The following is a 14,660-nucleotide window of genomic DNA, read 5'->3' as shown; positions in this document are numbered from 1 at the left end:
ATTCCAGTTTCTTTTGAAGGTTACTCAAAAAGTTGGTGCTACATTGTAGTTATTAAAAAGTATCTTTCCATTTCAGTAAACATCCAGCTACCAACATTGGTAACAATACTCTGTTTGGAAGATTTGTCCATGAGGTGGTCTACAATCTCCGACCATGCTGCACAAGTGATTAAAAGGAATCCGAGGTGAGAGAGATATGGAGGCCAGGGATGGGCTTTTGAGTACTGAAGTACTAGAATTCAGAATGCTAATGTAGGTTAATTAATGCACCTGTGCCTGCAGGATGGGGGGGGCTTAGCTTACCCAGAAGGTGTCACCGCTGTAATACGTGTCCCAGGATCCAAACGCTGGCAGCCATTCTCCTACCTGTCCTTGGAGGCTCTGCATCCCTCTGGTGAGATCGCAGTCTTTTGTCATGATGACAGCCTGCAATCTAACTACAGGGTTACAGCGCCGCCCGGAGGACAGAGGAAGAACTGCAGCGCAGGATCCCAGGGAGGTGAGTAAGTGCTGGGGCTGCTGCTCCTGCAGGCATCCCTGACCCCCCCCCCCCCCCCCCATGGTTTTCAGGGCTTGTTAACACTAAGGGGGCTTATGAATAGGGGCAGTTCTAGACTTATTGCTGCGTGAGGAAAACTTGTGAGGATGCCCCTGCCCCCCCAATTTGGCATCATTGCACAGCACCTGACAATGTACGCTGCTTCAGTCAGCAAGGGAGCATATGCAACAACCTGAGACACGACAACACAATAACATACTGGCTGGCTGGGTGTGTGTGATTCTGTGACAAACAAACTGCTCACCCTCAGCCAGCCATCCGCCATTCCTCCTCAGTCAGGACAGCAGTGCCACCTCCTTCCTTCTGCTGTGCAAGTCAAATGAAAAACTGCTACTCTCCTTTCTCCCCCACTCAGTGTCAGACTTCTCACACAGCACAACAAGCTGCTTTTCCCTAACGATGACCTCTTCACCTCACTCTCCACCTACTCTGACTGCATGCTGTTAGTGTATACACATTACAAACATGCTTCCCCGTAATTTCTGCCGCCTGATGCAAATGTTTCACCTTGCTTCATGAGAGAACTGGCCCTGCTTATGAAGACTCCGTACTGCGCATGCATGAGTGGGGTTGCAACGGTATGAAATTCCATGGTATGCAAACCGTAAAATAATTTTTTTTTTTCCACGGTTAGCATACCATGGAATTTCATACTGTTGCAACGGTATTACGGTATTATACAATTATTTGGACCCGGGCCCCGCCTCCTTATATTGAATAATATGCCCCCACAATCCAGTAGTAGGTGACCGCAGCATAGGCAGCCAAGGATAGGTATAGCCAGTAGTAGGTGGCAACAGCATAGGTAGCCAGGGATAGGTGTAGCCAGTAGTAGGTGGCCGCAGCATAGGTAGCCAGAGCTAGGTGTAGGCAGGATAGATGGCCGCAGCATAGGTAGCCAGAGCTAGGTGTAGGCAGGATAGATGGCTGCAGAATAGGTAGCCAGGGATAGGTGTAGGCAGGATAGATGGCTGCAGAATAGGTAGCCTGGGATAGGTGTAGGCAGGCTAGATGGCCGCAGAATAGGTAGCCTGGGATAGGTGTAAGCAGGATAGATGGCTGCAGGATAGATAGCCAGAGCTAGGTGTAGGCAGGATAGATGGCTGCAGAATAGGTAGCCAGAGCTAGGTGTAGGCAGGATAGATGGCTGCAGCATAGGTAGCCAGAGCTAGGTGTAGGCAGGATAGATGGCCGCAGAATAGGTAGCCAGAGCTAGGTGTAGGCAGGATAGATGGCCGCAGAATAGGTAGCAAGTGCTAGGTGTAGGCAGGATAGATGGCTGCAGAATAGGTAGCCAGAGCTAGGTGTAGGCAGGATAGATGGATGCAGAATAAGTAGCAAGAGCTAGGTGTAGGCAGGATAGATGGCTGCAGAATAGATAGCAAGTGCTAGGTGTAGGCAGGCTAGATGGCCAAAGAATAGGTAGCCAGAGCTAGGTGTAGGCAGGATAGATGGCCGCAGCATAGGTAGCCAGAGCTAGGTGTAGGCAGGATAGATGGCCGCAGCATAGGTAGCCAGAGCTAGGTGTAGGCAGGATAGATGGCTGCAGAATAGGTAGCCAGAGCTAGGTGTAGGCAGGATAGATGGCTGCAGAATAGGTAGCCAGAGCAAGGTGTAGGCATGCTAGATGGCCGCAGAATAGGTAGCTAGAGCTAGGTGTAGGCAGGACAGATGGCTGCAGAATAGGTAGCCAGGGATAGATGTTGGTGCCCGCAGTGGGGGGGTGGGGGAAGGGGACAGCAGCAGGGGTTACAAATACTCACTTGCCGGGTCCTCACGTGTGTACTGGCTTCATTCTACTTCCTGTTCTTGCCACAGTATAAGCTAGTCGAAGTAAAGGCGCCACTGGACATTTTAGACTGTGTATAGGTGCCACAGGAGTCAGGACAGTTTAGCCAGTGTACAGGTGCCGCTGCCTCCAGATCCCCCTCGCCACTGCATTTACCTGCTCTGCTCCCGTCCCCCTCCTCTGCTTGCGACCCCCACCTGAAGTAACTTTTTAGGATTCCACCGACTCCGACTCCGACTCCTCTAATTTGCATATTACAATTTTGTTGATTAAGAGTATGTAACATGAAATTCGTCTCTTAACTGCCAACGCTTAGGAATTTTACAAGACAACTGAAGTGAGAAGGATATGTAGACTACTATATTTATTCCCTTTAGACTAAAACTAGTCCTTGGTAAGAGTACTTGTAAAAGGTACAAATCGGAACAAAGACCATCTTTTAGGCCCTAGGCAATGTAAGTGTGGGTACATGTAAGAATTATGTGCAGGTACTCTGCAGGGAAATGAGGAGATTGTAAACAGACAACACCTCTGTGTTCAATGTGCACAGCATTCTCAGTGGATTCCCTGCAGCTCTGTGGGGAGTGCATATGTAGAGTATATTACTACTGTGTAACAAAGTAAACCTGAGACAGATGAAATTAAAGTTTTATACATACCTGGGGCTTCCTCCAGCCCCCTTCAGGATAATCAGTCCCTCGTTGTCCTCCTCCACCACCTGGATCTTCTGCTATGAGTCCAGGTACTTGAGCCAGTCGGGCGTAGTGCGCATGCACACACTCCACCGCCAGGAGCATACTACACCTGTGCAGCACTATTGCGCAGGTGCAGAATGTTCCTGGCTGTGGGAGCGGCATGCGGCCGGACAGCGCTGACTGGATGAATTACCAGGACTCATAGCAGAAGATCCGGGTGGTGGAGGACAGCGAGGGACTGATTAGCCTGAAGTGGGCTGGAGGAAGCCCCAGGCATGTATAAAAATCAGAGTTAGTACCTGCTAACGCTGTTTTGAACAATCCTTCAGGGCAAGGTGAGACGCAGCTCCACCCAACGCAGGAACAAGCAGCACTTCCCCTATAAAATAATCACATGGTTAGTCCACCCTCAGTGCTTTTTATACCAAGTACCCGACAGGTGAACCTCCACTAACCCACATACGTGCCACTATCTGACATAGACAATAACACCCGGGTGGGATCGTTGCCCTGAAGGATTGTTCAAAACAGCGTTAGCAGGTACTAACTGATTTTTTCCCACAATCCTTCAGGGCAAGGTGAGACGATTAACAAGTAATACAACCTTAGGGTGGGACCACCGCTTGGAGAATCTTTCTTCCAAACGCTTGGTCATGAGCCGACATTGCATCAATTCGGTAATGGCGAATAAAAGTTGAGAAACTTGACCACGTCGCCGCTTTGCAGATTTGCTCTGGCGAGGCCCCTGCATTATTTGCCCATGATGATGCCACTGCTCTGGTTGAATGGGCCTTAAATGAGGCTGGCGCATCTAACTGCATTGCCTTATATGCTTCGCTAACAGCTAACTTTATCCAATTAGCAATAGAAGACTTTGAAGCTCTCTGACCCGCTGTCTTACCAGAAAATAAAATAAATAAGGAATCAGACTTCCTAATCTCTGACGTCTTTTTTAAATACTCCAAAACACACCTCCTAACATCCAAGGTGTGAAAAATCTTTTCTTTTTCACAACCCGGATTAACACAGAACGTAGGAAGCACAATTTCTTGAGATCTATGAAATTTCGTCATAACCTTTGGACAGAACTTAGGATCTGTTTGTAATACTATTCTATCTTGAAAATCCTGAAAATATGGACTTTTCACCGACAAAGCTTGAATTTCACTAATTCTTCTAGCCGACGTAATTGCCACTAAAAACACTGTTTTCAATGTGAGCAATTTAAGAGAACAATCCCCTAAGGGTTCAAAGGGTTCCTTGCATAACCCCTTAAGTACTGTAGATAAATCCCATGAGGATACATAAGGTTTAAAAATTGGAGACTTCCTAGACAAGGCCTTGAAAAATCTTATAATCAATGGAGATGAAGATAACGGCCAACCTGAAAAAGCAGATAGCGCTGCAATCTGTACTTTCAATGTACTGAGAGAAATACTCTTATCCCATCCGTCTTGAAGGAACTCCAAGACAGCAGGGACCGACAAACTTTTAAATTTTGAACCTTTCAGCCAAGAATGGAATGTTCTCCAATACTTAAGATATATTTTTCTGGTCACCTCCTTGCGACTACTGATCAAAGTAGACGCTACCTTGTCTGATACTCCCAAACCTCTCAGCAACTTCAATTCAGGATCCCATACAGTAAAAAGCATGAGGTGCCACAGAAAAATTAACCCAGCTATCTCACCTTCTGGGCGGCTGAGGCGCTGTCCGTCTTGTCTGTTGTTGACATGTTTATGTGCAACACAAAACGCCGTCTCCTCTGCAGCCGCCATTACAGCCCGCGCTTCTCCCTTATACAACCCGCCTATGACGTCTACGGTGGGCGGGGAGCAAGGATCATGGAGACGATCGGCATAAAGAGCGTACTCCAGCATACCCGCCGGAAGTTACGCATAGCGGAAGAGGGATGCGACCTCGAGGTCGCATGAACACCGCCACAGTACCGCTCTCAGCTTGCCGCTCACCTTTTTATCCCCGCCACCTCCGCCAAACGACAGACCAGGAGACCTCGCGCCTTCCACACTTGCTTCCCAACCATCTGGGAAAGAAAGGTAGGTTACCCGCACAGATTCCAGCATGGGGTAAACGGCCAGACTGCCTCGGTTCCACAGTCTCAGCCACCCTTAAGGAATTTAACCTGCAGCCCAGCACACAGATCCAACTCCCAGGGGAGATGCTGACCTGCCTGGACGCAGGAACAAACAGCACTGAGGGTGGACTAACCATGTGATTGTTTTATAGGGGAAGTGCTGCTTGTTCCTGCGTTGGGTGGAGCTGCGTCTCACCTTTCCCTGAAGGATTGTGGGAAAAACTTTACTTTTCATCCGTCTCAGTTACCCTTTAATTTGTAGTCACCAAACCAAATTTTAACAACATATCAAAATTATTTGATTTCATCAGCAAAGGGAGTGCATACATTTGCATAGATCAGCATCAATGCAGAATTATTTCCATCTCGTTGACCATCTCGATTAGTGACACAGCTACACATCAGGCTTTATTCTTACAGCATAGATGTTATTTAGTATATATAAGAGATTCCTGTGTACAAATCATATATACAGTCACAATCAGATATGTATATCTGACCTTAAAAATACGGGGAATGCTTTATTGAAGCAGCACAAGTAACTCATTTTGATTGGTTTATTTCATTTTTGTGGACTGAGCACAGCTATTACTGTGTGTATAAATTATTTTTAATGACTATTATCTGAGAAATAGAACATTTTATCATATTTTCTATTTTAATTACAGTTACAAATTCATTAGGAGTCGGTGCATTTTTTCCCGACTCGACTCCAGGCACCCAAAATTGCCCGACTCCACGACTCCGATTCCACAGCCCTGGATTACGGTATTGTTTTGCCGCGCGGTGAGCCACAGGGGAGGCATTGAGTGTTGTCTAGTAACGGTGGCCGCCAGGAAGTGATGTCACTCTTCCTGGTACAGGCCCAAACACTTGCTGCCTCTTCCCTGCGGCTCACCACACGGCAATACAATGCGGTGAGCTTGCAAGTAATCGGAAGTTACTGGAGGAGGGGAAGGGAGCGGAGCAGACCGGGGACCTGCGGCAGTGGCGAAAACCACTGCAAAACCACAGCTTTGACGATCCCAAGATAGTCAATCCCCTGATCGTGATTTTCTGTTTTAAACCGACAATCATTCAGCCCTACTACCCTCTTTCCCTGAAGATAAGACTTACCCTGAAAATAAGCCCTAGCTGGAATTTTAAGCATGCTTGAAATATAAGCCCTAGCCCAAAAAACCCTGTTAGAACTTACCAGGAGCGGTATTTCAACGAATCCTCCAGGATGGCTGATACAAGAGAGGAAGCCTGCTCCACCTCCAAAGGAAACACCCACTCAATCAATTTAGCAGTCCCTATAAACCTCCCCCTGTATTAGCCTCTTCAGTTATTGTCGAGTATACACTAGAAGGACCAACCAGGAAGAAGAGATATACAGTGGAGGAAATAATTATTTGACCCCTCACTGATTTTGTAAGTTTGTCCAATGACAAAGAAATGAAAAGTCTCAGAACAGTATCATTTCAATGGTAGATTTATTTTAACAGTGGCAGATAGCACATCAAAAGGAAAATCGAAAAAATAACCTTAAATAAAAGATAGCAACTGATTTGCATTTCATTGAGTGAAATAAGTTTTTGAACCCCTACCAACCATTAAGAGTTCTGGCTCCCACAGAGTGGTTAGACACTTCTACTCAATTAGTCACCCTCATTAAGGACACCTGTCTTAACTAGTCACCTGTATAAAAGACACCTGTCCACAGAATCAATCAATCAAGCAGACTCCAAACTCTCCAACATGGGAAAGACCAAAGAGCTGTCCAAGGATGTCAGACAAAATTGTAGACCTGCACAAGGCTGGAATGGGCTACAAAACCATTAGCAAGAAGCTGGGAGAGAAGGTGACAACTGTTGGTACGATTGTTCGAAAATGGAAGGAGCACAAAATGACCATCAATCGACCTCGCTCTGGGGCTCCACGCAAGATCTCACCTCGTGGGGTGTCAATGGTTCTGAGAAAGGTGAAAAAGCATCCTAGAACTACACGGGAGGAGTTAGTGAATGACCTCAAATTAGCAGGGACCACAGTCACCAAGAAAACCATTGGAAACACATTACACCGCAATGGATTAAAATCCTGCAGGGCTCGCAAGGTCCCCCTGCTCAAGAAGGCACATGTGCAGGCCCGTCTGAAGTTTGCCAATGAACACCTGAATGATTCTGTGAGTGACTGGGAGAAGGTGCTGTGGTCTGATGAGACCAAAATAGAGCTCTTTGGCATTAACTCAACTCTCTGTGTTTGGAGGAAGAAAAATGCTGCCTATGACCCCCAAAACACCGTCCCCACCGTCAAGCATGGGGGTGGAAACATTTTGCTTTGGGGGCGTTTTTCTGCTAAGGGCACAGGACAACTTAATCGCATTAACGGGAAAATGGACGGAGCCATGTATCGTGAAATCCTGAACGACAACCTCCTTCCCTCTGCCAGGAAATTGAATATGGGTCGTGGATGGGTGTTCCAGCACGACAATGACCCAAAACATACAGCAAAGGCAACAAAGGAGTGGCTCAAGAAGAAGCACATTAAGGTCATGGAGTGGACTAGTCAGTCTCCGGACCTTAATCCAATAGAAAACCTATGGAGGGAGCTCAAGCTCAGTTGCACAGAGACAGCCTCGAAACCTTAGGGATTTAGAGATGATCTGCAAAGATGAGTGGACCAACATTCCTCCTAAAATGTGTGCAAACTTGGTCATCAATTACAAGAAACGTTTGACCTCTGTGCTTGCAAACAAGGGTTTTTCCACTAAGTATCAAGTCTTTTATTGTTAGAGGGTTCAAAAACTTATTTCAGTCAATGAAATGCAAATCAGTTGCTATCTTTTATTTAAGGTTATTTTTTCGATTTTCCTTTTGATGTGCTATCTGCCACTGTTAAAATAAACCTACCATTGAAATGATACTGTTCTGAGACTTTTCATTTCTTTGTCATAGGACAAACTTACAAAATCAGTGAGGGGTCAAATAATTATTTCCTCCACTGTATAGACAGACATTTACAGTTTTTTTGTTTGTGTGTTTTTAAACGTCCCCCAAGATAGGGAGGGAACTAAGGTAGCCATCCTGGATGATTTGTTGAAATACCGCTACCGGCAAGTTCTAACAGGGTTTTATTCAAAACAAAGCTCAAATCCCAGGGAGGTATTAACTTTGACGGGATTGGTTTTGATCTGGATACTGCTTTCAAAAAAAAAAAAAAAAAATCAATGACTGCCTACAGGTACCCTCTTCTCATAAGGTGTCCTTCGGCTGTGTGGAAACACACTAGAACTGAAGAGGCTAATACAGGGGGAGGTTTATAGGGACTGCTAAATTGATTAATTGAGTGGGTGTTTCCTTTGGAGGTGGAGCAGGCTGCCTCTCGTATCAGCCATCCTGGAGGATGAATTGTTAAAGAGAGTCTGAAGCCATAATAAAAATGGCTTTTTTGCTTATATATAGCAGGAGCATGTGTGCCCCTGCTAAAACGCCGCTATCTCGTGGCTGAACGGGGGTCCTTTCCCCTCCAAATCCCCCCCCCCCCTGCAAAATCACTACCAACTTGGTTGTAGATTTTGCTACCCCTGTGCGCTTCCGTGTGAGGCAAGGCTATGAGCTGCAGCCCTGCCTCACACGCGTCTATCAGCGGCTGATCTCCGCCTCTCCCCCACTCAGTGAAGGAAGCAGCTCATAGCCCCGCCTCACACGGAAGCGCTCCCCGGGCAACACGGGGGATTTGGAGGGGAAAGGACCCTCGTTTAGCCGCGGGATAGCGGCGTTTTAGCAGGGGCACACATGCCCCTGCTATATATAAGCAAAAAAGCCATTTTAATTATGGCTTCAGACTCTCTTTAAATAAGCCCTAGGGGAAGTTAAGGAGGAGGAAGAGGCAGCCAGCAAGCAGGAACACAGTGGTGTTGTGCCAATTGGGCACTGGTCCGTTCATCCCAGCACAGAGCAAGGTTATCAGCTGTGTGCAGGGATGACAGGGCAGGTGCCTGATCAGTACAGTAGCATACCTTCAGATCCAGGAACAGATCAATACAAAGGAAGAGGAGATGTTCTGCTGAGAGACACTTCCTGATAGAAATATAAGACATCCCCTGAAAATAAGCCCAGACACATTTTTGGAGCAAAAATTCATATAAGACACTCTTATTTTCGGGGAAACATGGTAATTACCATGCCCAGTCAAAATGCAGTATACCGCAGCAACCCTAGAGTGCAGTAACACATGTGCAGTACAGAGCCGCCCATCTTCACAAGCACAAGTTTTTCTAAAGCCTCCCGAGGATCCTCAAAGGCATATTCCACCAATTTGTTGAATACCTGCAACAGGGGTGACAGCGCTGAATGAGGACACCCAGAGAGGACCAGGAAGGCTCTATAGGATCCAGAGGCTTCACTCCATAGGCGAGTATCTTCCTTTTATTTCCCCTCACATTCACTTCAGAGTCACTTCAACGTCAGATTCAGCTTTGTAAAGGTGGCCATACACACGTCAATTCTTTACAAAAGATGTGATTAGTGTGATGGAATCTGCCAAAACCGATAGCACAACATGGCACATCAATCATAATTTTGATGACTTTGCAGCAAAAATCAAACGTATAATTAGACATGTAGGAAAAGGTCATCCGATTGGATGAGGCGGGGAGCGTTGATAGACCAATGGCCCTACACAGTATCTAACAGGGCAACGCTGCAGTTTGATGGATTTCTTAATAGATTTCAAGGTGAATTACATAAAATCTGTGTGTAGTCTATGGGGAGGGAGGGGGGGGGGGGGGGGATTGGATTCAATCTGTTTGCAATCTAAACATGTATAGCCAGCTTTAGACTGAATAGCAGTTAGAAGGGGGGGGGGGGGGGGGGGGATTGGAAATCAGTCTCACTGTGTACATAGGGCTGATCACATGACCCTAGCAACTTCCTTGTGGCCAGCACTGCAACACAACAGCACATTAATTCCTCTGTGCTCAGACTGTAATAACCCTTCCCACTCACCCCCAGTGGTTTTTAGATCTTCTTACAGCAGGCAAAGTAGGGCAATACGAGGTATGTATGGCTTTTATATTACACTGCAATTCTGGCCCAAAAACAGTTTCTCTCTTTGCAGTGGCAGATCAGATCTTCGGAGATCTAATACAATACTGCGATTGATGCACAAAGCAGTGGTAATATTGCTGTACGCAGACAGCACATGACAATATTACCGTTACTACCACCAGCAGTGTATGTTTTATGAGGCCACCGGTGAGCAGGGCGCAGAGCGAGCCGAATGACAGCTCACCCTACTGCCACTCAAATCCCAAGCAGCATTCAATACTATTCCCCCTCCGATTTGTAGTAACTCAGAGGGAGATTCAATTTGGGGTCACTAGTGCTATGATGGTGCCCAGCTTCGGCACTCTGTGCCAAAATGACCTGCTTCACATCAGCAATGTACCACCTGTTAGTGTACCACACTATTAGCGTGACCCATGGTACTCGCCCACCATGAGCTTTGCTATCTTGACACTCGTTAGTAATGTGCATTACCATAGCAACACAGGTTGCACTAATAGCGTAACTGCTAATACACTACTGGCGTTAGTAACAGTAATATTGCCAAGTGCTGTCTGTGCACAGCAATATCCAGGCTCTTTTCCACAGGCGGCTAAAGTCAATGCTCAGTGAGCAGTTACCAGGCAGCAGCAAGCAGGTGTGAGAGTTCAACAGTCTTTTCGCTGCCTATCAACTGCTCGTGGAAAAAGGGCCCTAAGGGCTCGTTCACACTTGAGCGGGAATGGCACGATTCCCGCTCCTCGCAAAATGCTAGTGGTTTTTAAAAACTGCTAGCACATGTAAGCCTATGGCAGGGTTCTCACTGCCGGTTTTGCAGTTAGCATTAACCGCAAACGCGTGACATGCAGCGTTTTGCCGGTGATTAGCTATCGCGATTAGCATGCATAGCACCGCTAATCGCAATAGTTTCCAAAACGCTGCAGTGTCCAGTGATTTTTCCGTGTTACCTAGCGGTAATCACCGGCGTTTTGCGGTTTTAGGTGTGAATGGGGCCTAAGGCCTCTTTTCTATGGACAGTTGATAGGCAGTGAAATGCCTCTTAAACTCTCACCACTGCTTGCTGCTGCCTGGTAACTGCTTGCTGAGCACACAGCTCAACAGTTCATGGAAAAGAGGCCTAATTGCATAAATCCTATTGGGTGGGTCAACAGGCAAGATGGAAAAGGTAGATATCGATCCTTTACAACATCTGGTATGTGACACAGGCAATACACTATCCCCCTGCAACAGTAGGGTCAAATCCTTCCGTAACGATCACTCCCTGCATGGTTGCAGTACTGCAGGGAGGACTAATATTACTGAGGTTTTCTGCATTTGAGGAGAACCCCAAACTGGAAAATAGAGAAAATAATGTTAGCCTCAGTTTTCCTCAACAAAAGAAGACTTTCCCTTTGAAAAGGAAATAAAGATGACAGAGGCATTTCCTTTCAATTCAGCTTACCAAGCACACACCAAAAACAGCAACTACATATCGCAAATGCAATTTCTTCAGTTTCAATTCCTCAAACTCCTCAGCCTCATGACATAACCGTGAGAGGGGAGTCTATACAGGTTAAACGAGTTCCAGTTTTGACTTGCACTGATCATAGGTGCAGTTCCTTGAACAACTGACATACTAGATTTACATGTAATGCTCCATATTATACATTTCATTTGTTTTCAGTCATTTACAGAGGACACGTTACAAAGATGTAAGAAGCCAGTCGGAATATCACCACTGGGCATAATAGTGTTATCTTATTCATGGTCCCAGTTTTTTGCACTAACACAAAGGAACGTTCATGAAACAATGATTCCATAATCTATTTGTCATGCTATCCAGGGCTGTGGAGTCAGTACAAAAATCATCTGACTCAAGGTACCCAAAATTGCTCCGACTCTACAGCCCTGATGCTATCAACGCGAAGCAATGACGGGCGATACGGTAAACAATGTGGTCATTAAACAATGCGGAATGTACGACAAGCGCTGTAGACTTCGCAGAAATAGTGTTCATAGCTCTGCACAAGCTGCTGACTATGAACGATTGTCAATGTGAGCCATCATGACGGTCATCCGAAAAACAAACAAGAACCATCACAGATTTTTCATCTTAATTTTTCAACACTTAATTTGCTTAATTTTTTCCGGATATCGAAACAGTTATTTAGCTGGCTCGATTTTTTTCCCCTGGGTATGAGGCTTAAAGCTGCAACTGATAAAGCATTGCTTTTCCAACCAGGAACCTTTATAGGAAAGACTACAGCTGCTATGCAGTTTACATTTTCTGCAGCTGGAACAATTCATCCTTGTTTTGGACGGTGATGTAACGTGTCCCACAACACTACCAGTTACCACTATAGCAATCCATCCAGGCAAAGTTCTTGAAACATGTTGCTGGTCCCATGCCCTTTCATATAACACAACACAATATTTCATATAATCATCCCTCCAATAATCAAAGAAAAAACAGGCTGCTTGACAATAGCTTATCAATGTCTGTACAGCGATCATGAAATGATAACCACCGAACGTTCTCTACAACAGTGATTGAGAGTATGAATGTAGCTTCAGTATATATTTCACACTAGTTGACAACAGTTTCACACAAAGTGGCATCACCACTGCAAGTCTGGGCATCCCTGTTCTATAAGAACTACTACATGCAGTTCACTTCTGCACATGATTATAGTAGGGTGCCTAGATGGGCCTGTAATCAAACCAATGCATGTCACTTCATAGGTAAACAACACAATCTCTATTCTTTATTAATGACTATTATTACTTTGCTGCTTACTGGGTGGGAGTTCCAAGCTCATTTTCTATATGACCCTTCCATTAATAAAGTTTAACATCTCACCATCCTAAGGCCTGGTACACACCATGCAATTTTACTAACAGATCGACTGGACGTCTCCCATCAGTTGATAATTTCCAGCATGTCCGATCTGCTTCCTTTCAAGAAAGGCATTGATTTGCACAGTACTGATCTCAAAATCAATCCCTTTCATAACTGGAAGCAGATCAGACATGCAAAGCAGATGATGGAAGAAAAATTGCACGGGGTGTTATTCGCAAGAAGGTACAGCACAGACATAGGCGTTTACCAGCAATCACACCCCCCTACCCCACATACATCAAACTGGGGAGAAGTCTACCTAGCAGTCCACTTTACTTTGAAGAGTCAGTAAATTGTTATAAAAGTTGATTGGTTTTAAATATCGTTTACCAATTGCCAGCTAGTTTCCTTTCCAAGCTGCTGAAAACGTCTCCCTCTAATAAACAATGAGGAAAGGAAGGAAAGAGACAACCCTTTCGCTTGATTAAAGACTGAACACCACTGTACAGTTCAAGTAAACATGAGCAGAGTATCGTTTCTTGTGAACACGTGATGACTTTGCATTATTACTGACGATTTCCCGTCATAGGGTAGACCCAGCTCCTTCCATGAATCACCATGACACAGGAGAACACACAGGAGAAACACACAACAACCTCCACCTAGCAGCAACCAGTGGCTCAGCCACAAGTCCCATGGCAGAACAGGGCAAGGCTGGCACAGTGCAGCTGGGACTTGTTGTTTCCCTCCCTCCGCCCAGCACAATGGAAACTGTCTGATCCAAGCTTAGATCTGTCTGGATGCTGCTATGTGAGCACTACATGAAGTTGTAACACTTTGTACCCAAACAAGTAACCCAGTCATGCAAGGCTACTGATGCATCTCTTCCTATGCAGAGTAAGTGTCCGTGTCTTACCTGCTAAGGCCACTCTGTATCAACACACACAGCTGCCAATCCTGACTGTCACCAACGGCTGGCTGGCTGCACTCCTGCTGCTGCTGCTTCTCTATGAAGACAACGGGCTTCCGCTGTACACAGAGTCCCAGCCACCAGCCTCATTCAGGGCTGCCATTGGTTCATAGAGCTGTCAGTCATTACCCTCTAGGCGACTTCTGATTGGCTTGGCGTAGCTTTATTTTATATATGTTGTTTCTCCTTCAACTCTGAACGTGGGCAGACTCAGAGCCGTAGAGTGGTTTGTACTTTCGATTGACTAGTAATATTGAGAGGGAAAGGTAAATAGGTACTTATCCGTTAGCCGGGCGCATCCAGCAGGTGGCGCTAATTACTATTCCCCCTCCAGGCCGACATGGATAGTAGGGAAAGCTGTAACTCTGGTGATTTGTCGCCACCTAGAGGATGCGCCCGGCTAACGGATAAGTACCACATAGTTTCAGTAGATTTCAGCATCGGTCGAACCACAAGTACTGTACAGCTCAATGCGGAGCAACGCCATGACCCACCATTCCCTGTCACAGAGGGATTTCACATTCATGATCACAAAATGTTAGTGATTATCACTGACGTTTTGCCTTGGCAATTTTTTAGCGATAAATGCAAAAAAAAACACTGCATTTTTTAGATTTTGAGCGATCGCAATTCGTGTGTTAAGTACATTGCAATCGCTCTAAAATCGCAAAACAATGCATGTAGCG

The 14,660-nt window shown here is 45.8% G+C and overlaps 1 protein-coding gene across 3 annotated transcripts in view; it reads right to left on the bottom strand.

Annotated features, from left to right (window-relative positions):
• TRAFD1 (TRAF-type zinc finger domain containing 1) overlaps nucleotides 1-14,028 on the bottom strand; it is a 63,163-nt gene extending 49,135 nt beyond the window's left edge. For 2 of the 3 annotated variants that reach the window (XM_068245823.1, XM_068245842.1), the window contains exon 1: nucleotides 13,921-14,028. The gene's annotated coding sequence lies outside the window, so the exon portion shown is untranslated. Of the gene's footprint in view, nucleotides 1-9,448; nucleotides 9,659-13,920 lie in introns of all 3 variants that reach the window. The other variant, XM_068245832.1, reaches the window with a different exon arrangement.
• Between the last annotated feature and the right edge of the window lie 632 nt (nucleotides 14,029-14,660).

The sequence above is a fragment of the Hyperolius riggenbachi genome, chromosome 1, assembly GCF_040937935.1.
Source record: "Hyperolius riggenbachi isolate aHypRig1 chromosome 1, aHypRig1.pri, whole genome shotgun sequence".
Taxonomy (NCBI): domain Eukaryota; kingdom Metazoa; phylum Chordata; class Amphibia; order Anura; family Hyperoliidae; genus Hyperolius; species Hyperolius riggenbachi.
The sequence above is the reverse complement of the archived record's forward strand: the minus strand, read 5'-3'. Positions and strand labels throughout refer to the sequence as shown.